The sequence below is a fragment of the Mustela putorius genome, unplaced genomic scaffold, assembly GCF_011764305.1.
Source record: "Mustela putorius furo isolate JIRA1106 unplaced genomic scaffold, ASM1176430v1.1 tig00003870_pilon_pilon_pilon, whole genome shotgun sequence".
NCBI classification, from domain to species: Eukaryota; Metazoa; Chordata; class Mammalia; order Carnivora; family Mustelidae; genus Mustela; species Mustela putorius.
Genome location: NW_025422022.1, coordinates 6,332,504 through 6,356,964, shown reverse-complemented (window position 1 = coordinate 6,356,964; position 24,461 = coordinate 6,332,504). Strand labels below are relative to the sequence as shown.

The following is a 24,461-nucleotide window of genomic DNA, read 5'->3' as shown; positions in this document are numbered from 1 at the left end:
TTTTTTTTTTTTTAAATTTTTTTTAAGATGTTATTTATTTATTTGACAGAGAGAGATCACAAGTAGGCAGAGAGGCAGGCAGAGAGAGAGAGGAGGAAGCAGGCTCCCTGCTGAGCAGAGAGCCTGATGCGGGACTCGATCCCAGGACCCTGAGATCATGACCTGAGCCGAAGGCAGCGGCTTAACCCACTGAGCCACCCAGGCGCCCCAAAATGGATTTTTCTTCCAAAAACCCGGATTTTTATCAGAATTGAAGATCTGGCGTAAGTTTTAACGGTGCCAAGAGTCTGAACACCCGGGATTGCACACCAGCATCGCTGCCTTCCCTGACAGAGCAAACCCTTTGGTGAGTTTACACCCATTTCAAGTCAAAACTTTTTTTTTTCCCCCTGTCAGCCTTATTAATCTCAGAAGATAGCTTTTAGCAACATCTTTATTTCATTTATTTTTAAAATGTCCTCCCAAACCCTCTTCTATTCCAAGTATCTTCTTATGAAGTATGGATTGAGCTCTCAGGCTGTTGGTGGTGGTGCCGCTGCCAAACTGACTGAAAGCAAATAAACCAGGGGTGGGAGATGTGACAGTCACCATCCTTATGAGGCTACAGAGCAAAGTGGCTCCAGGGGGAGCGCCTCTGATTTTTATCTTTTATGGCCTACATGTTTAACTAATAAGTTTTCTCCAGTGAAATCATTGTTACCTCTCCAAACATATCATGCATTTTAACTACTTGCAACACAATTTTTTTTAAAGACTTTTTTTTTCAAGATTTCATTTATTTATTTGACAGAGAGAGAGAGAGAGAGAGATCGCAAGTAGGCAGAGAGGCAGACAGAGAGAGGGAGAAGCAGGCTCCCTGCTGAGCAGAGAGCCTGACTCGGGGCTAGATCCCAGGACCCTGAAATCATGACCCGAGCCGAAGGCAGAGGCCCAACTCACTGAGCCACCCAGGTGTCCCTGAAACACAATTTTTAAAAATATATATAGACTGAATATAATATGTATAAGTATAAAGTAACATGAATGCTTTTTAATGAATTTATTAAAACTCAACACAAACAAAAGTCCCTAAAAGTGGTTGTTAGAGACTGTTTTTTCTAATGGCATTGTGACTTCTCAAGTTCTAGTGAAATTCCTTTCAGGACTCACTGTTCAAGATCATGGTAATTCTTTGAGATTCAATATATTTTTTTTTAAACACACATAAAAAAGGCAAATATAACAACTAATTTTTGATAGAAAAGTAATGTATACATATACATTGCATCTAAAAACAAATTATATATATATCATATGTATAAAATATATATAAAATAATAAATATAATATAAATATAAATAAATATAAAATAATATAAATATATTAAATAATATATTTTAAAATAATGTAACTATAAATACAATAAATATAAAATATATATTTTATATATGTAATATATATATTATATAAATATATTATATATATAATTTGTTTTTATATTTGTTTATATATATATATATAAAATCTTAAAGGTATGACTGATGAAATAATAAAGTTCATTTACTTGTGACTCAAATCGCAAATAAATAGAATTCAAAACTGGGATAGCAAAAATGGTTTGAACAGTGACAAAACAGTCTGGGTTCCTCAGGGGGACAATTAAAGAAATCAGAAGTGCCTAGTAATTCCTGAGCTAAGTGTTATGTCTATGAAGATAACGGGCACACAGCCAGTCTAGCTGAATGGGCATTACTCACTAGAATGTACAGATTCCAATACATTTGTTTTGTATCAGTTTTACACATATTGGGAATTATAAAGCCCAGAGGCTGCCCAGTGTTGTAGCCGGGAATACGGAGTCCAGGCTCAGGCAAGCGTGCAACTGTGTCCACATCCACTAGTGGCCAGCCCTCTGCCCTTAGGGGTTATTTAACTTCCTTACATCTCACTTTCTCTACATGTAAAATATGAATATTTGTCATGTAGATTATTAAGATATTCATCTTTCTTTCATATTGTCCAGAAGAAAATCATTTCAACCCATCCAAAGACACAGAACCAACAAGCCAGGGTGGAAAAATCTGTATGAACATTCCTTTTTTTTTTTTTAATTTAATTTTTTTATTTTTTATAAACATATAATATATTTTTATCCCCAGGGGTACAGGTCTGTGAATCGCCAGGTTTACACACTTCACAGCACTCACCATAGCACATACCCTCCCCAATGTCCATAACCCCACCCCCCTTCTCCCAACCCCCTACCCCCATCAACCCTCAGTTTGTTTTGTGAGATTAATGTCTGAACATTCTAAAGGAATATTTCAATTGCAGTACACGGGATCAGTTAAAAGTATACATCACTAGCCAATAATCGACTCAAAACACTTGAGCACACAGAAAACTTGGTGCCAGATAAAAACTCTCCTTAAGTCATCGTTTTAGTCTTTGATGTTTTTAATTTGTTTTTCTTTTATTTGGTTGGATGTTGATGACTTTGGGTTTAACTGGGAGAAGAGAGACAAGATAAAGGGGCAGAAGTGGGTTAAAAGAAGCCTTTGAAAAGATTCCAAAAGAGTCACCAGGCAAAGTCACTACAGGTACTCTCTTCCAGAAGGTTTATTTTTCTTTCTCACTGGTTTCTAATGGGTCAGCATTATCAGTAAAACAAGAAGTAAACAAAGACCTATCTCCGATTACATCACCTCCTGGGGCCATCAACAAAGTAAACATCAGTCACCCCATGATAAATACAACGATTATCTGTTATTGGACACTCACAGGCCTGGCCTACCCACCAGTCGCACTAGCTAATGAAGCCACTTATTTCTAATACAAATAAACCCGACGGAGGAAGTGCTCAGCCAGAGTGGAGTCCGAAGGTGAGAGGGGGAGATGGTTAATAAAAACACTCAAGGCTGACATTTCGTTTTTATTGGAAACATGCTTTTCTTGAGGATGACATGATCTTATTGATATGGTTTAGTAAACCTCTGCTGATGTCAGGTTTTAAGGTCCTTCTTGGTGTATGTTCTTTTTTCTAAGTGGAAAAAAATTTCCGCAGGAAAATAATGTTTAAAGTCTATCATGGTTTTATGGTACAGGACTAACTATGAGGAAAAAGTTACTTTGATCTTTAATTACTTGTTACTTAAAAATGGTGACGTTAGGGGCGCCTGGGTGGCTCAGTGGGTTAAAGCCTCTGCCTTCTGCTCAGGTCATGATCTCAGGGTCCTGGGATCGAGCCCCACATCAGGCTCTCTGCTTGGCAGGGAGCCTGCTTCCTCCTCTCTCTCTCTGCCTGCCTCTCTGCCTACTTGTGATCTCTGTCTGTCAAATAAATAAATAAAATTAAAAAAAAATGGTGACATTAACAAGATGTATCTGTGCTGTGGAACAGTTTGTCAAGATCTGTAAAGGCTTGAAATTGCTCAGACCCTCTGTTCGAGTAATTCTATGTGTAGAAATATAGGCTAAATAAATCATCAGAAATTGATTAAATATATACACTGAAGGACATCAGGAATGCTTATTTTGATGATTACAAAATGGGATAATGTCTAAGTTTAAAAGTAAGTTGATTAAATTACAACATATCCATATAATGAAATGTTAAGTTTTCATTTTTTGTAAAGATTTTTTTTTATTTATATATTTATTTGAGAGAGAGAGAGAGAGAGAGAGTGGAGGGGGAAGGAGCCGCAGGAGAGAACTTCAAGCTGATCACCTGCTGAGTGAGTAGCCTGACTCCTGCTCCATCTCAGGACCCCGATCATGGCTTGAGCAGAAATCAAGAGTCAGACTCTGAACTCACCGAGCCACCCAGGTGCCCTGAAAGGTTACGTTTTCAAAAGCTGTAGATGATGAGAGAAATTTCCTATAATGTAAGGTTAATGGAAAAGGGAATTCATATTACTATGGAAGTTATTTATATTTTTATATTTTTGTATGGTTTCTGACAGTTCTTTTTTTTTTAATAAAAAATTGATTTTATTAACACAAATATACCAATACATTGACAAAATATTTGCAAGAAAAATAAATATGTGATGCTAGCATGAATTCTTGTAGAGGGATGGCCATAAAGGTGACTTTTTGCTGCATGTTTTTCTGTACTTTCAAGTTTAGTGTAATGAAAACATGTCCTGTAAAAGTTTTGTAGGAAGACAGTGTGTATGGAAGATCCAAACATTGTGCTCGGGAAATTTTATACTCAGATAAAAACATAATTGTTGAATACTGAAACAAACAGCATTCCTTAGTTCTTCATTTTCATAGTCAGATATCCTTTGTGTCTAATCTAAATTCTTCATGATGCAGTCTCACATGTTTCCTCTCCTCCGTTGCTGACATAAATTAATAGCAACTAATCACCATCCAATGTTTAAAACCCCATATATTTCAAGATTTTCAGCCTTCTCTCTCTTCCTTAGGCTGAAAAATGACAGTCACTTTAATCTTTTCCTATTGATCCTCTTTTCTACTCTTTTAATCATTTCTGTATGACTACCCAAAAACAATTCTGTAATTGCAAAATTTGAGAAAATCATAGAAAGAGGATTTGCAATACTATAATGCTTAATTAAGCCATAAAAGACCCACATTTTCCCTTCATTATTTCTCTTCCTTCCTTTGAAATAGTTAAAATGAAATCAAGGAATTCATAATCTCATATTTCTCTTTTAAATAAATAACATCCCAAATTATTTTTCATAAATAGGCTATTGGGAACTATGCTTTTGCTTAAATTAGGAGTGTATATATTCTGCTAAACCAATTTGTATGTAATATAAATATTACCACATAGAGTGTTTCCAAAAGATATGAATCCTTATAGCATATTAAATGCAAATTTTGGAAATTAATTTGCCATATATATTGAATTCATTAATTCAAACATTCATTAAGAGAACCCTTATTGGACACTTATATTATATTGAATGATTATGACTCATAAATATTAATGACATATGTATTCCTTCTTGTCATCTACTTTTTTCTATTTAATTGAGTTTTAATATTTTTCTGTTAATCATCCATATTTACTATATTCTAGGATATCTATACTACTTTGAACTGCTCTTTATATCAAAATCGAATATTAGCCAGTGGTATAAGATATAAAACACTATGTTACTGAACTTATGTTTAAATATACATTATATATAAAATACAATGTATCATACATAGCACATATATATTTCTATATATATGATCATATACTATATTATTATATGTGATCACATATATCATATATACATATAATATAGATCATATGTGTATAAATATATATCATATTCATGTATTATAGTGTATAAATATATATATTATGTATATATAAAAATTTTTGCTTTTTAAATATACAGAATAAACTGGTGATTGCCAAGAGGAAGGTGGATGGGGGAATGAGTGAAGTAGATAAAAAGGATTAAGAAGCATAAACTTCCAGTTATAAAATAAATAAGCTACAGGGATAAAAAGTACAACATAAGGAATATAGTCAATAATATTTTAATAATATTATATGGTGACAAATGGTAACTACACTTACTGTGGTGAGCACTGAGTAATTTATGGAATTGTTGAATCAAAATCAGCATTTTTTTAGTTTCCCACTTTATCTTTTCCAAGGAATAATGGGCAGCTATCAAGTACTTCTGCCAGTCTACTTCTTTTGCAACTGTCAGTTAGGGTATTGGACACATGTATAACGATTTTTTTTCCAACTCTGATCCAACCAGATACTTTTAATATAGCTCATTTGAATCTTACAGCCAACTCTTAAATCTCTTCAACCTCATGCTTTAGATCCAGGGAAAGGTGACTTTTTATGCACATGCCCTCATTTTTCTCTCTGGTTGTCATTCTACTTGGATATAATTTTCTAACTCAACCTGGTGAAGTAGAGTCCTTCTGCCCCAGATCCTGCTTCATCTTCAGGGTAGTTTTGGGATTAACTTGAGCTGCCAAAGGTGCAAAGGTTAATCTAATTTAGGGAAATGGTTCTTTTTTTCTCCCTAACTAAAATTCCAGTCATGCACTATAATAAAAGGAGCCAGAACAGCAAGAAATGGTATTGCCAAGCGTATAGCACTAGTGTCTAAACAGGCAAATTCTCGTGAATTCCCAGCTGACTCACAGGGTAAAGAAATGGAAAAGTATGCTCAGAAATGTTTCCTCAATTAGAACATGCCACAGATGCAATTGTCATTCATATATTGAAAAATCCAAAGTCTACAGTATAACAGAGGCTATTATTTTGGGTTCAGTACACCCTCTTGCCGAGAATTACACTACTCTATGAAAGTGAAAAGAAGAACTAACATTTTTCCTACACCATTTTATTTTACATTCAACATCATTTGAACCTAAATGTCCAACAGCTTACTGCATAGAGATCTTGCGCTTTGAAGGCAGATCTTCTTTTCAGGTCTACCTCATGAAAACAAGCAAGTTACTTAATCTCCTTGACTTTTAGTTCCTCTTCAGGAAAATTGGTGGTGGTATGTGTGGTGCAGGGGATAAGTATTGGGGGTGGGGAGTAACACCCAACTCACAGGGTTGCATGTGTGTCTGTCTAGCCCAGTAGTGGCTTTACAATAAATCTGAGTTCTTCTTTTTTTTTCCTTTTCTTTTCTTTTTCATAAATGAGCTTCTGGAGGCATTTATTTGCTTCTTTAGCTATTGTCAATTACTATTTACTGCAAAAGGATATTTTCCCCGAATGATAATTAATGCATTAACTTTCAAAACAAGCACAAACCCCTTCAAACATTAGAAAGGAAAACACTTGGGAAATATTCCTCATTCTTATTCAAGATATTTATTCTCAGAATGATTGGAATAGAGACTCTTATTAATTATTTACACTGTGTAATGTGGTTATTAGAAATGCCTTTTTTGTTTCCTTTTTAGGTACAGAGTTAGGTGACATGGAATTTCTAAAATTTCAGATTCTTCAAATGTAATATTTTTGTGGGAAATGCCACAAAAAATACCACTATATTAGATATTGTATCTATATCATATAAAAATATAGAGTGGAAAAGCTAAGGAATGTTTCCAGCTGGGGCCAGGAAAATTGGAAGAGCTTTATTTTACTGAATTTGTTCCATCTTTTTAATATTTTCATGAATTATTTGTGCAAAAGAAAGAAAGGACCTCGCTTTCTCCAATTATTGCACAATCAGCTCTCTATAAATGATCTCCTAGCAAAAATGGAATTTGAATAGACTGTAGGGAACACTATTTTATGTAACCCTTCTGTGAAATTGGATTCTGAGTATGTTCTTCCATGTTTTACTTTGACTTATATATTTAACATTAAGTAATCTTATTCACATTGCACAGGTAGGATTATTCCATTCTATTCAACCGCTGCCTGTTCTTACATAAATAACAAAACCTTGCCTCTATGTAGTGGATATAAAGTAAAGAAACGTAAGGAGTGGATGGGCCATCATACTATAGTGGTGGGTTCCTATGTCATAGTGCCAAGAGATATTTTCTCATTGGTCTCAAAGTCAATCCTAAGCAATCATTTAAGCATAAGATCAGAGAAAATGCACCTTTTAATATATGGAAGGATGGAATGGTAGTACCCTGAAAGAAGTAATTTTCAACTGGAACTAGGAATAATCACAGTTCCAGCGTGGAAGCTATGAGAGAGTAGAAGTACAGTTCTCTCTCTCTGAGGACCATCTTCTATTTAGAATCCTAAGATGAGATTAGACATTTTTCACTTAATTCTTGGCCCATTTCATTTTTTTAATCACATGGCCCAGGCGCACACAACTGTGAACTTTCTGAGACACTATTAACTTCTAGCCAAGATGTTTACTTCTGGTTTTTTTTTTTTTTTTTTTTTTTTTGCCTCCTCGATTTCTGGATCCTTCTCTTGAAAGCTGATGATTGCTAATATGAGCTCAAAAGGAAAAAAGTTGGCCTTATCTGGTTCCACAGACTGACTAGGCTCCCTTTTTGATTCTCTAAAACTTAAATCCATTTGGCAAGTTATTGTATTGATTCTTAGAGGGTCCTTTCAAGGTAAGGATTACTAATTCTTTTACAGATACACCAAAGAGGACACACACACACACACACACACACACACACACACATACATGTTATTATGTTCAGTTAGCCAACATACACTACGTCGTTAGTTTTTGATGTAATTGTTGAATATAGTACCCCGTGCTCACCACAGGTGCCCTTCTTAATACCCTTCACCCAGTTACCTTATCCCCCTATCCCGCTCCCTCTGTAACCCTCAGTTTGGTTTCTAGAGTCAAGAGTTTCTCATGGTGTGTCTCCTTCTTGATTTCTTCCCATTCAGTTTTCCCTCCCTTCACCTGTGGTCCTCCGTGCTATTCCTTATGTTCCACATATGAGTGAAATCATATAATAATTGTTTCTCTTCCCGACTTATTTCACTTAACATAAGCCCCTCCAGTTGCGTCCATGTTGATGAGAATGATAGATTTTCATCTTTCTGATGGCTGAGTAATATTCCATTATATACATGAACCACATCTTCCTTTTACAATGTTTGTTTGGTTGTAGCAGTTGAACAGTAAAACGGAAAGATATTCCTGTCTCCTGAAATTTCAAATGAGTAAATTTCTTTACTAGTCTAGCAATTTTGTCTTTCCACTTCTTACACAAATGTTACTGTCTCTTTTAAGAAGCAGCATAAAACATACATAAGATAGTATAAATGTCACAGCTCAATTAGTTACACAATTTTACAAGAACTAAATCAATTTCATTAGATTATGGGGAAGGAAAAAGCACTCTTACTTTTGCCTGAAATTGTTAAACAGCATGCGTTTATAATCTTTGGCCTGTAACTGAAGGAATATAGTTTTAATTTGCATTTAAATAAAGCAAATCTCCCATTGTAAAGGATTTTCTTTTATTAGTTCCCATAAACAAGATGGCATTAAAGTGCATAGCCTGCTTAAAGTGGGATGAGATGATAAATCAGAGGGATAAACAAGGCAATATCATGGAGAAAAGGAAAGTCACCCTACATATACTTAAATAGTTAACATTCTGAATTCTTGCTATCAATTAAAGAAATGTTTAGCCCTGAGGGATTTCTATTTACTAAAACTATACTTTTAGATGAGACATAATACTGTCCTAATTAATACTTAATTTATTAGTTGTTAATAAACACTTCATCTCCCATGCTATTTTTATTTTATTTTCATACTAATTAAGTATATGCTAACTATCTAAACTATAAATATTTTCATAAATCTTATCCATGTATATTGATCTATGCAACCCACAAAAACACCAATGGGAAAAACATGGCAGAAGCTATTGGGAATGTTTTACCCATGAGGCAAGTGGGTGCCCATGTTTGGCTTAAGTTCATGAAACTAGCTCAAGGAAGATCCAAGGACTAGTAGTCCAAGTGTAGTGCTATTCTCCATACACCAAGGGTGACCACTCCCCAATTACAATAAACTTTAATTCCTTTGTTTATTCTTTTACTCATATTTATTGTCTACTATCTTTAGGAATAGTTATCTCTTATTTCTGCCACAACAATCTCCTTTCCATTTGGATTTTTCTAGACTGCTGTGAGAAAGCTTTTGAGAGTATTTTTGCTCTTCACATAGTGGTATAGGCAAACTTACCCCAGATGCCAATAGGAAGGAAGTAAACTCACCTAATCAGTGATAATTATTCACTGTTTATGAACCAAAAAATTTCACTATTTTTTTTTTACTGTTGGCCTTTCTACATACTCAAAATAATACAAGTTTAAGATAACCAAAGACCTCCAAAAAGAAAGAATCATGGAAGAATGTTTAGAGCATTTTTTTTTACATCAAATAAACATCTGCAAAATAAAGATGTCATATGAGCTAGTTTTTCTTCAAATAATCAAAAGCATATATACCACTCATTTTTCTAAATTTGGAAACTTAAAAAATTGTAATCTGTTAGACCACAGGATTGTTTCTTGCTGATTATTATTTTTCTCTTCTCTCTCCACATTTCTTTCTCACTCTCCATCTCTTTCTGTCTGTCCTCTCTTTTCATCTCTTCCTCTCTTTTCCTTCTGTGCTTTTTTTTTTTTTTGATTTATTTATTTTTATTTTGAGAGAAAGAGAGTGTGTGAGCAGGGGAAAGGGCAAAGAGAAAGGGCAAAAGAGAAATTCAAGCAGACTTCCCACTGAGCCTGGAGGCCAGCGAGGGGTTCCATCTTGCAACCCTCTGGTCATGAGATCATGAACTGAACCGAAATCAAGAGTTGGTTGCTAAATGGACTGAGCCACCCAGGTGACCCAACTTTGACTTCTGTGGTTTTTTTTTTTTTTCCCCCTTACATTTTCTCAAATGATCAAAAAATACCTATGGAATAAGAAAAAAAAAAAATATATATATATATATATATATATATATATATATATATATATATATATATAGTATTGTTTAAAATAAGCATGTGCTCAATCAAAATGCATTTGACCATTTATTCAACAAATATTTATGGATAGCAATGACTAAAAGATAGCTCCTATTGTGTTTTTTTTTTAAGATTTTATTTATTTGACAGAGAGAGAAAGAGAGAGAGCATAAGAAGGCAGAGCAGCAGGTGGAGAGAGAGGGGGAAGCAGGCTCCCCACTGAGCAGAGAGCCTGATGTGGGGCTTGATTCCAGGACCCTGAAATCATGACCTGAGCCAAAGGCAGAGACTTAACCCACTGAGCCACCCAGGCACCCCAAGACAACTATTCTTAACCGTCAGTGAGTTAGTTTAATCTTCTTAAGACTCAAAAAATAAACTCACCTATCTCAAAGGACTATTGTGAGAAATTTTTGAGAAAGAGTTAATGATAAGAGATTTAATGTAAGGTAACACACTGTAGTGTGGTTTAGCATATTGTACACTCTTAACGAATTCTGGTTACTTCTGAGCATTCACTGTGGACCAGCAATGAGAATAGGAGGATGAATTAACAATAACAACAAAATCCTGGTAAAGAAATTTGGGGTTAAAGAGAATTTTGCCTGGAATTATGTAATTTTCTCATTTCTGTCATTTATTTTTAAATGTAAGCCAAAATATTTTAAAAACAAACAAATGTACTTTTAAGTGTAAGCCAAAATATTTTAAAAGCAAATAAATATACTAGCAAAATATTTTAAAAGCAAACAAATATATCTAATAATTTTATTCAGATTGTTAACTGAAATAATAATCTCATTTATCTAAGTGTTTGGAATACTAGAAATGTTCACTAAATGTTGTTATTTTTGTAATTGTTATAACATAAATATTTTTCAACTGAAAGGAAGTTTTGGCAAGATGAATTTATGTCAAAATCATAACCACTTTTCATGAAAACCATTGGCCACAATTAACTGTTCTGATGGCCTGGACTCTTTGCTAATAAGGATATCTTCTGTATAGCTAGTTTGACTTAACCATAGCTCAGTTTGCTTTTCTGTATTCCCTGATGATTGACAGTAATCCAGATCATGGCCAGGATGAAAATGAAAATGAGACCAGAGGCTTGTCCCCTGAGTAAGTTGAGTATGCAATCTGTTAAATCTACTGTTAAACCCAAGTGAAAAAGTCTTTTTAATTCAACGCAACATACATCTCTTGAGAGCTTACTGTGAGCCAAGCATTGTGGTAAAAATGAAGGTTTCTAACAAAAATAAGCTCTGGTCTTTTCACTTTAGGTGTCCATGGTCAGTATAGATAAACAGATAACCACACTCTGTTGTAGATAGTATGATAAGGACCCACGCTATATGCAGGGTAGAAAATTGTGGAAGAAGGACACACAACTGAGTCAAGAGTGTGTGGTAGAGATACGCATGTGTGTGTGGAAGCAGCAGGTAGGGTATCAGGGAAGACTTCCTAGAGAAGATGAAACTTATTAAAGATATTTTCCTTTTTACAGAAAATTACATGACAGTGTTCATATACTAATCATTGTCAAATATATTGTTCTCTTCCAGCATTCCTAGGATTTGAATTTTCTATATGTGATTCTTATAAATTTTCTGAATGTCATGGGTACCATAGGAGGCACCACCAAAAAAATTAAAAGCGAATCTTCAGATTCTAAATTGGTAGTTGTGCAAATACATAAGAGTGTAACACTCTTTGTTTACAGTGGAATGCCTGTTAGGTAAGTCCACACACAGGCACATATGTTTGATTTTCCTGACCAAATAGCCCGATAGCGTGTCAAGTTTCATGCATTTGAACAAACGTATGTCAATATATACCTAGAATAGAGACTAAATAAAAGCAAAAGACACCAGCATATTATACCAGTGCCTATTCTCATGAAAAGGTAACTTCATTATAAATAGGAATTTCATATTTGTAATAATTAACTCATTTTGCCATCATCTTTGTTTGGCAAGCATTTTTTTTTTTCACAACATACAGGTAATTAATCAGTTATCAGTCATGTCCTCTTCTCTCAAGGAGGCCACTGTTGGTCAGGCTAAGCACTGAATGAACAGACATATCCACAAGAACATAAAGGTGGTGGTATGAAGGAACCCAGGATTCATCTCTTTCATACCCTTTATATTCAGAAGGGAACATTAGAAGGCATCTTGCTCCTCTAAAGAGTACCATATGTAATCTGTGTGCTCAATTTCTCCACCTTAGCTTGTTGGCCCCTATGTCTGACCCTACTTGATTGTGACTCCCTTGCATCAAGGAGTCTGCTGATCTTCTTTTAAGACATCTTTCACTACTAGGAAAAAAACAAACCTACACAGGGCGATATCAGGTAATTACAGTATTTACAGGGCATAGACAAGTTTCTCATGTTGTCCAATTCCCATCTTTCAACACTGCTTGTTGAATACAGACGACTACCGTACATTACCATAGGTGGTCTTCAAAATATAGACTCTTAGAGAATTTGGCACATTGCTTGTAATAATATCGATGTTACTACTTTTAAAGATTCCTCTATGTCTGAATGTTAGTTTGTTCATTTAAAAATTCTATTTACTTTGTATAAGTAGCTCCTACAAATTCCAAAAACAGATTTTGCCTTCTAAACACACTGGTGTATGTATAGTTTTTAAATCAGTTGCTGAAATTTAAAAACTGGAATACCCATGTATGGGGCATTTGGTTCAGATTAACAGGAAGGGAATTTTGGCTGAAATAGAGTAACACCTCTCCTTAAAATGATCCTCAAACCTCATTGATATGAAAAGCAAATATATAATACCAGTTATAATGATTAAGAGTGGACCATATCAAAGCAATTTTCTTCTGAGAATTGATTTGGCATTCATTTATAGGACCGATGTTTCTCACTAACAGAACCAATACGTAAATAAGATAGATTTTTAACTGACCAATGCTCCTAGAAATCCCAAGACTTGGAATCTAAGTATTTCCAAGTGTTGAACATTTCCATCATCTCTGCTTTTTTCTGGGCAGCAGTTGTCAAAAATAATTGACTTCTCTTGAGTCACCCGGGACAAAGAAGTGCCCTCTTAGAAAATGAGAACAAAGGAGATTGGTAACCACCTGGGTGAACGGAGTAAGTATTTGTGATGAAATGAGTAAGGAGAGCAGTCAGTGAACAAGAGAAAAGGTGTTTGATTCCTGACCTGGATGACCCTGATGTCAGGAGACCATTAAAGGAGTTTCTTCCACAAGAGCTTGCTTAATACCAATTATTCCAATTTTTTAAATTATTTTTCATGACTTTTCTCTCCTTTCAGTACTAGAGGGCTAAGTGACTTTTCTATAAAAAGAGAAAAGATGAAAAATTTTAACATGGAGACAACATTTAAAAACTTGCTTTAAAAACGTATTTTTATGATTCCTTTGTAAACTTGGACCTGGTGAGTTTTGGTTTAAAAATAAAGGCATTTTTCCTGGATTAGTTAAGCTGCATATTTTTCTTGTTTGTTTACTTATTTTGACCACTTTCCTCATTAGAATGTTAAATCTATGAGAGGAGAAACCCTGTCTGTCCTGTTTCACCATAAAATTCTTGATGGAACAGCACTTTGTTCATAGGGAGATTGTCAACAAATATTTGTGGATGAATAAATGAATGAACTGATTAATTAATCCTTAATTTTGAAGCATGTCCTCATTTTTTAAAGATTTTATTACTTTATTTGAGAGAGAGAATGAGAGAGAGACAGCATTGTGGGGGGAGGGTCAGAAGGAGAAGCAGACTCCCCGCTGAGCAGGGAGGCCAATGCCTGACTTGATCCTGGGGCTCCTGGATCATGACCTGAGCTGAAGGCAGTCACTTAACCAATTGAGCCACCCAGGTGCTCCTATCCTCATTTTTCAAGTAATGGATTCTGAATTTCTATCCACATAATACAGAAGGCACTAACGCACTATTGCATTAATGCCAGATTTCCTTTCTAGAATATATTGTAAATGTTCTGTGTAACATTCTTAATGGTGTATTACAGTTAGAATGATACTGAAAAAAGTTATGATCATAAATAAGTGTTTTGGTGGTTAAATAGAGATAGAAATGTGATTTGCTTCTTTTATGCATCTCAAATGCAAATGCTCTTGCATTTATGAGGCATCAAGAGAAATTAATGCAGAATCATGCAGGAGCTTGATTATTTTTTAAAAGATTATCCAGGTAATTGTAAATTAATTGTGCAACTAAAACTATTCAAAATGGCAAAGTTTGCTCTTTATCACAGAGGTGAGCAAAGGCTCTTGTTAGGTTCATCTTCTCTATCCCCTGAGCTCATCTCTCACCTCTCTTTAATCTAGGTGGGGAATTGCTTCATAGAGCACAACTTTTCCCTTTTCTTGGATATAGCTTGAGGCAACGGGTCCTGAATCATTCAGCATATCAATTTGGATTTCAGAAAATGCATTCACGTATAGTCTGAAGAGCATTTTGTAAAGGAAGCTGGAAAAATATAATGGACCAAATACACAGAGACCATGATTTTATCTGTTGTTCTAGAGATTCTATCCCTTGTTCTAGAGCTGATTACCAAATCAATGGTGGCTGAAATCCAAACACCATCCTCATCCTCACTTCTGCTTCTTCCACTTCTCCTTAATTGGGTCCCAGGGTGAGAAGAATGACCTGCTGACCATCAGTTCACAATGGGGTAATGTTTTACAATGAAGCAAACTCAGAAGAAAGCCGTGGGTCATCCTGTGATGCCATGGGAACATTCTAAGCCAGTGAGGGCTAGGATAGAGGAAGTCATTCTCCCAGGTGGTGGCGCAAGGAAAGGTAAAGAGGAGGGCCTAAGTCGGACAAATAGCAATGGGCTTCTGAGCTTTAGAGGTCCTGCCCGTCAAGGCAAAACTCCCACTTCTACCACCAGAAGGATACACACACTTAGGAACTATTTTTACTGTTCATTCTTCCTAGATGTCACTTGAATGAAAATGACATGTGTGGAGGATTCAGTGCCTGCATAACACCATCTTTTTCTCTCTACTGCTTAGAAATTTTCTTACCCAGGGCCAATGATGATCCAGGTTTCTTGACACTGCAACTTTTCTTGAAGATCCCTGCAAATTACTATGAAGGAAAGCAAAATTTCTATAGATAAAACTTTCAAATCCTATTCTGATGTTTGGCTTGGTCAATCTTAACCAGATTTCACTTCAGAATTTTGGTGTAAGGTGTATAAATGTATCCATCCTTGAAGTTTCTGGCTCAGTGAATTTGGGAAAGGAACTAATGGATGGTCACACATGGTTGAGAGATAATTTTAAGATCACACAAAATACCACTAACCATAAATTATTTTCACAGAAATAATGACCAGTACTTTAAGAGGAGACCTTGTGAGATAGACAGTAAGATAGTGAACAGAAAGATTGTTGCATTTACATAACGAACTTGTAATGATATTGTTATAATAATCCCTACCATATATTGAGTACTCACTAAGTGTTAAGGACCAAGCCTAGTCATAAGTACATAATCTCATTTAAATGCTATTTTGGTGAGAGGTAGGAGTGTTGTCTCTATGTTATATAGGAAGAGGTTAAATGACTTGGCTAGGAAAAGAAATCTAGAAGCTGATGAAAATGGATTCTAGAGCAAGTTTGACTGCACCCAAACCTTTACACGCTCTTTTCTTATGCGTACATTCTCCCAGTGTCTTTTTTGCAGAGACGAACAAAGTCAGCATAGAACAATGTCATACCAAGGACATACCCAAGCCATGAACATGAGCTCTGGTTAAGAGACAAGTGATACATTAATCAGTAGGTCTATGTACAGTCACCATGTTTTCTCAACTAAAAATTGGGCCACACTTACTGAAAATAGGACAGAATATTTTATTTTATTCTTTTTATTTTATTTCGTTTCATTTTTATGGAAGAAGAATCTTTATTATGAAACAACAGTGTTATCTAGGGAAGTCACATTCTGGTTTCTTTCTAATAAAATGACAAAGCAGATTTCTTAAATAGGTCACTGAGGGCAGAAATCACTACTCAATAGTGCTAGCCTTCCTTGCACACCCTTGTGCCCTGTGCTGAGTATAAATCGGTACCAGTGGGCCCAGTATCTTAGGGCCCAGAAATCTCTCCTATCTCATCTTGTGGAGTTCTGGTTGGGGAAGAAGGGACAGGAGCTCTTGCCTAGAGCCTAGGCACTAGCAACATAGGGAATGATTCCTGAAATATCCCACTCTTGGGTACATAACTCAGAGTTCCCCAATACACTCTTGTGCCGGTGCTTCATGCTGCAAATGTGACAGCAACAAGGCTGAAGTGTGGGATGAATTCCTAAGTCACTCTCAGGCTAGGTCGGCTGGTCACTGGCAGGACCAGATGTGACTGGCGTAAGAGAGTAGCGCCTCTGAGCAGTGTCCACCTGGACCCTTGTTAGCAGTGGTCCAAGGGCACTGCCAATTCCTGGGGCTTCTTCGGGAACTCATGGGGATGCACAGATCTGATGTGATGACATGGTGGTCAGATGTGGCTTGTGTCCTACAATGCAGAGGTCCCTTCTGGCCCCTCACTGTGCTCAAAGCAGAGGAAGTGAGGGATACTATAATCTCCCCTCCAAAATGTGGAGCTGGAAGGTGGCTCCAGCTATTGCGTGCCTGGTACCCTCAGTTAATAATGGGGTCAGTGAGGTCCAGGCAGATGAGACTTGCACACTTTCCACTCTGCTTGGTCCATCAGCTCTGTGAGGTTTTCTGGAAAAGACTCCTTTCTTGCACATGTTCATGCATGAAGAAGAGGGAGAAGAACCCCAGAAAAGTGTTGGGAGGAGGATATTACCTAAAGTTACTTTCCTCAGTCACAAATGAAAGAAACAGTCATGTCCCTAAGTCTTCAGTCACAATGGCCTCTGACAGTTCTTGTGACAGCTTCTGCTGATGTTGAATTCCAGTTCCAACCGGGTCTAGGCGCCATCATACTCACTGGGAGAGCAGAGGGACTTTGTGAAGGATTAAGGGTTCCGGAAGCCAGTCTCCCTCCTGGAGGGAGGTTGCAGTGGGTATGCACAGGAGCCCATGTGGACAGAGTTGGTGATGCTCCCTCATCCACTGGTCCAGGTTTGAGTCGGGCAGGGGCAGCTCCAGACAGCTGGGTGCTCTTCTGGCTCAGTCTGTGAATGGGGATCTATGACCCTTCTGTGCCCTTTTCCTCCTCCTCCTGCTCTCACTTGGCTTACCACTAGCCACTTGGTGCCACTTTGGCAGGACTTCTGGATTCTCTGGGACATGCCAGCCAACACATTCTTAGCTGAAGAAGTCACAGCCTGGAGGCTATGATTCTGGTGTTTCCAGGAATTTCTAGGGGGCCCTTGCCCAGAGATTGAAGCTAACTGCTCTCAAGGGACAACCTCCCCTAGAAATGGCTGTATAGGGAGCCCAAAGTCACACTGAAGATCTCCAGATGGCCGACCTCATTCTCCTCCAGTCGTTCTTGGTGCTGGAGAGTCCTCTGGCACATGGAGGCCCCCACTCCCAGCAACCTAGAAGCCATCTGCCTGGTCAAGATTTTATTCAGCCCACCAGACCCCAACCCTTAGCACTACCCAGCCACACAGCATAGCTGCTCAGTTCTCACCCCACCCAGGACACAGTATTTTAAATCAGACAATTAGGGATGTTCTAGGGAACACAGTCAACATAAATTAAGTATATGACAAGTAGTGCATGGAAGAAAGAGACCCCAGATAGAAGGGAGATCAGTAGATAAAGAGAACATTTGATGATGGTCAGTCAGGGTTATGGGAAAGATGGGAAGCAGGTTAACTTGAAATACCTTGGCATCTTACAGTCTCCCAGTATTCTCTAGACAAGCATTAAAACAGAACAGAATATAGATTTTTTTCTTATAAGTCCTTAAATATTTTTTTCACACTGAATTCTCTGAGAACATTTAATTCTGATACATTGGGTTTATATGGTTTGAGAAGCTAAACAAAACAAGGAGGGCAGTGCTGAAATTCTATTGCTTTAGAATGAGATGAGATGCATTTTACACAAAACAAAGCTGTTTGAAAACAACATAAAAATGCAATTTTCTACGAAGTTGTCTGAGGTATGAAGTGATATGGAAAATGGATATCATATAACCTTATTCTGTTTATCAATATATAATTATGAAGTAATTTACAATAATGCAGTTATTGATTTAACTTCACCCATGTGCCTTCGGAGGATATTTATACTTTAGGAATGAAATTTAACTAAGTTATTGGATGAAAATTGCCACTGAGCCATCCTAATTAGAAAACAGATGCTGAGGTGCAGATCATGTTTTATCCTGGCCCTCCCCTGATCCCAATATAGTTGCCTTCTTAATAGATGGATGTTACTGTGGCTTAACAATTGGGAATAGCTCACAACAGTTCAATTGAGGTGAGACTCCTGCTTCTGCACGTGGTAAGTAGGAAAACATTCTGTATTTCCCCTGAAATCCTCTGATATCTCACAAAATCGAAGAGTAACAGTGTTAACAGCTAGACTGCTAAGTTGGAGATGATGGAAATATAGGTGTGGGCTTGTCTCATCAGTGGATTCACCCTAAACCCAATACTCATAAAAGAAAACGAAGAAGAAAGGAAGGAAGGAAGGAAGGGAAGAAAGAGGAAGAGGAAGAAAGGAACAAAGGATTGGAGGAAAGGAAGTGAGAAGAGAAGAAACAAACAAAGAAAAGCCTATTTTTATTTCAAGGAAAAGAAAACACATGGTCTGACATATGTAACCATATCTCACTTTGAATAATAATAATTAAATAAAAATAATATATAGTATTTATTTATTTTTTCTAAAGATTTTATTTATTTATTTGACAGAGAGAGATGACAAGCAGGCAGAGAGACAGGCAGAGAGAGAGGAGGAAGCAGGCTCCCTGCTGAGCAGAGAGCCCGATGCGGGGCTGGATCCCAGGACCCTGGGATCATGACCTGAGCCGAAGGCAGTGGCTTAACCCACTGAGCCACCCAGGCACCACCATATAGTCTTTATTGGTTATAACCAAGTGCAAGGATCTCCCTATTCGGCACTAATTTACTTACTCTTTGAGGGAGGGGTCATTATCCTTCTTTTGCACTTGAGAGGACCAAAACTCAGAGGGATTAAAAGCATAAATGCCGGATCTGTATCCAAGCAGTCTGACTGTAAATTCTAAACCTTTAGTCACCAAGCATTAGTACCTTAGGTTACTTTATGTTTAGTTGGAAACAGAAGTACAAATAAAAATAAAGCTGGAGAGACAATTTAGAAATTGAGTGCAAGTTACTCCTGAAGTTTGAGGATAGTTGACAAACAGAACTTGAGATTTACAGCCCAACTGTTCCATGTCCCTGGTGTCTTCAATATGCAAATATATCACCAGGTACCCAGCAGAAAACAGGTATAATGATTGACCTGGGGTGTAGAGATATATGCATTGTGAAATAACCAAAATATTTTCTCCTTACAAATTGAGAACAATGATGCATTAGGGATTTAACCTTATAGTCCCTGCAACGGATTCTAACAAGCAAGCTAAAATTTAGGTCCATAAATGCAATAACTTAAATCAAAACAATAACCTAAGTGAATCCCTACAGTACCAAACCAGTTGTTAGTTCCAGGAACATCAATTCTAAAGTGAAAGGGTCCAGTCAAGCATCATTCTGCATTTAATTTTGTTGTTGCCCTAAAATTAGGTTGTCACATTTTTGTTGTATCTGGGAAACTCAGGTTTATAAGTTCAGATAAAATCTGTGGGAGACAAGAATTACTTTATGCTCCCAACCATTAAGAATACAACCAGAATGGAAGAGAAATACAGTTGTTCTTTTTTTTTTTTCATTTTTTTTTAAATTTATTTTCAGCATAACAGTATTCATTATTTTTGCACCACACCCAGTGCTCCATGCAATCCATGCCCTCTCTAATACCCACCACCTGGTTCCCCCAACCTCCCACCTGTTCTGATTAATAAATGTATGGGTTTTTAAATAAGATGACTCAGCAGTTCAACTTACTAAATAGGAGACTTTGGACAGCTAACACAAGCCTTGCTAAGCCTCAGTTTATTTAGATGTAAAATGGGATACCATAACAACACTGTAAAAGATTATGTAAGAAACGAGTAAGATCTTACATTTGAAAGCAAATTTTCAGGAGCCTGACATCTAGGCACTGGATATATATTGTGCTTCTTTAGTTTTCCCTTAAAGCTTAGAGTCAAAGAGTTATAGCTTCTCCTTATACAATCCTTGATGGAAACGGCAGTGAAGAAATACATCTTGTTTCATCATTAAAATTGTAGAATGTTATGAGGTAACAAAATGTTAGATGTTACCTAGCATAACTGTATAGCCAAAGCAAATGTGAAATCTATATTTATTCTCATCTTCAAAATCATCAGGGGTAAGAATTCACTTCAATTCTTATTGTCCCAAATACTTCCTTAAGATCTCTGGGAGTCTTTCCAAGTTGTGCTCCCTAGCAATAGGTAATAGGCCTATATTATCTTCCATATGAGAGTCTTTCTACAGTTGTAAAGATTGCTGTTGGTGTTTCTGGAAAGATTTCTTTTCAGACACAGAGGCTGTCTTCTTTTTGGGCAGTACATTTTAGTTCCAGTATTATTATTATTATCCAAATAACTTTTTTTCAGAAGTTATAGGCTAGATTAAATTGAGATTACTAACCAAGTAATAATTTTATTTATTTATTTTTCTTTTAAAGATTTTATTTATTTATTTGACAGTCCGAGAGAGAAAGGAGGAAGCAGGCTCCCTGCTGAACAGAGAGCCCGACGCAGGACTCGATCCCAGGACCCTGGGATCATGACCTGAACCGAAGGCAGAGGCCTTAACCCACTGAGCCATCCAAGCGCTCCCCAAGTAATAATTTTAATCATGTACCAAGTCTGCCCTACACCATGTTTGATGCAATTTAAAAATCCAAAATAAATAAAATGCAGAATTCCATATATATATATATATATATATATATATATATAGCTCAATTACATTGTATCTTTTTTTTTTTTAATTTCTTTTCAGAGTAACAGAATTCATTGTTTTTGCAGCACACCCAGTGCTCCATGTAATACATGCCCTCCTTAATACCCACCACCTGGCTCCCCCCAACCTCCCACCCCCCGCCCCTTCAAAACCATTGTATCTTATTTTTATGGTTTTTCTTGCCTATGACAATTTTGATTTTATATTCTATCATCCATTAAATATTTAAGTCTTTTTTTTATCAGCAAATTGAATATTCATAATCTGGGAGGTTCAATTGTAAAGATGATTGTGGCCCTTTCATTCCATAGTCTTGGTTGGAAGTTTTAGTAGATTTAGGTCATTGTCAGATTTGATCATGGTCATAGTTGACAGGCCAACAATGCCTCTAAGTACTACTGTCAGGTGTGAGGAATAGTTCCCAAACGTCAGAATAGAATGAGAGTTATCACCTCAGGTCAAACTCACATAAGAATCAGAGTCAGGCTAACAAAATCCAGGGAATGTAAGCCAATGAAGAGTAAATTAAAGGATACTGAGAGATCAATTAATTGTGTTTTCAGTCTTGAATCTACAAATTAGGAAAGTGATAGGAGAAAATGCAATCTGCCTGAGTCTTATCTCCAGGAGTTCCATCAGATTTCTCATGATGAAGATAAAACAAATAAATAAACAAAAAAATGTGTGGGATTTCAGCAGAAGAGGGGAAAAAGTAATCATTTTGAAAGACATCCCAGGGCAAGGCATCCATCACATCAATAAGTTAAAAGGGAAAAAAAAATCACATTATTATATCAACAGATGCAAGAAAAGCATTTGAAAAAATCCAATATCTATTCATGATAAAATCTTCAGTAAACTAAGAATATACAGGGTTTTCCAACTTGATAAAGAACATCTACAAAACACCTACAGATAATCCCATACTTAATGGTTAGAAACTAGAAGCGTTCCCTAAGATCAGGAACAAGAAAAGGATCTTGCTTCTCATCACTCTTAGTCAACACTGCATGAGAAGTTCTAGCTACAGTAATAACACAGGACAATGAAATTAAAATATAGAGATTGGGGAGAAAGATATAAAACTGTCTATGTTTACATATGACATGATTTTCTATGTAGAAAATTCCAAATAGCCAAGGGAAAAAAAAAAAAACCTTCTGGAATGAATAAGCAATTTTAGCAAGATTTGCATCATGCAAGTTTCGTATAAAAAGTGGGTCAGTGGATTTTCTAAATACCATCAATGAACAGTTGGGGACTTTGAAATTAAAGGTACAATACCATTTACTTTAGTACTAGAAAAATTATAAGTTTTGGAATAAATTTTACAAAATATATACCAGATCATATGAGGATGACCATAAAATTCTGATAAAAAAAAAATCAGGAAGATCTCAAAAATTACGTAAGTATTTTACGTTCATAGATAAGAAAAATCCCATATTAAGATATAAGTTCCTCCCAACTTGATCTATAGTTTCAATGCAATCCCCATAATAATTTCAGTTAGTTATTTTGAAGATATGGACAAATAACTTTAAAGTTTATATGAAAAAAAAAAACCACTCAGAAAGACAAAACAATTTTGGGGACAAAATCAAAGGAGAGATATTACCTGTCTTTAAAACTCATTGTAAGGTTACAATAATCAAACAAACATACAAACAAAATAAAACAAAACAAACTACAAAAACAGAAAAACAAATAAATAGAACAGAGTGAAAAATCCAGGAATAAGCCCACACAAATATATTCAACAGATCTTTGATAAGGGAGGAATGGTAAATCCAAAAGATAAGATAATTTTTTCAACAAATGGTGCTGGAACAACCAGACATCCACATACAAAAATGTAATGATAATATGGATCGTATACCAAAGTGGATTGTACGCCTAAATGTAAAATGTAGTACTAAAATTTCTAGAAGGTGATACAGGACAAAATCTAAGTAAATTTGGAATCTTTGATGAAATTTTAGGTGCAATAACAAAAGCAGAACCTATGAAAGAAAAGTTGGTAAGCTGAATTTCATTAAAATGAAAACCTTATGCTCTAAAATATCACTGTTAGGAGAAAGGAAAAAAATAAGACAAAGAATGGGAGAAATATTTGCAAAACACATATTTAATGAAGGACTTGTATCCAAAATATATTAAGAGTTCTTAAAACTTTAACCTTAAGTGACTCTTAATCTTACAAAACAAACTGAGGGTTGCCGGGGGGAGGGGGGTTGGGAGAAGGGGGGGTGGGTTTATGGACATTGGGGAGGGTATGTGCTTTGGTGAGTGCTGATTCACAGACCTGTACCCCTGGGGATAAAAATACATGTTTATAAAAAAAAAAAAAAAAAAACTTAACAGCAAGGAAACAGACCATCCAATTAAAAAATGAGCAAAAGATTTGAACAGATGTCTTATTAAAGAAGCTACAATTCAAATAAGCATATGAAAAATGCTCAACATTACATGCCATTCAGGATTTGCAAATTCAAATGATGACATACAACTCCATATCTATCAGAACTGCTAGAGTCCAAAACGTGGGTAATAAAAAACTGCTACCAAAGATATGGAATAATAAGAATTCTCATTCATTGTTGAAAAGGAAAAAAAAATGGTATAGAAGGGTTGAGGACAGTCTGGCTGCTTCTTACAAAGCTAAACACAGTCTTAACATATAATTCAGCAATTGTGCACCCAAATGAGTTGTAAACTTAGGTTCCACACAGAGCCTGCTCATGAATGTTCATATAAGCTTTATTCCTAAATTCCAAAAATTGGAAGCCACTGAGATGGTTCTCAATCTTTCAACAGGATGGTAGATAAAACAAACTGTGTGCATTAATACTCTGAAATATTATTCTGCAATGAAAGGAAATGAGCCATCAAGCCACAGAAAGAAATAGAGGAAAATTACGTGTATATTGCAAAGTGAAAGAAGCTAGCCAAAGGCTGTATGGTGTATGATGCCACCTACATGACATTTTGGGAAAGGTAAAACTATGGAGACAA

General features: G+C 36.1%; 1 pseudogene; it reads right to left on the bottom strand.

The window, feature by feature from the left end:
• Positions 1–17,286: 17,286 nt before the first annotated feature.
• LOC101675603 lies at positions 17,287–17,959 on the bottom strand (annotated as a pseudogene).
• Between the last annotated feature and the right edge of the window lie 6,502 nt (positions 17,960–24,461).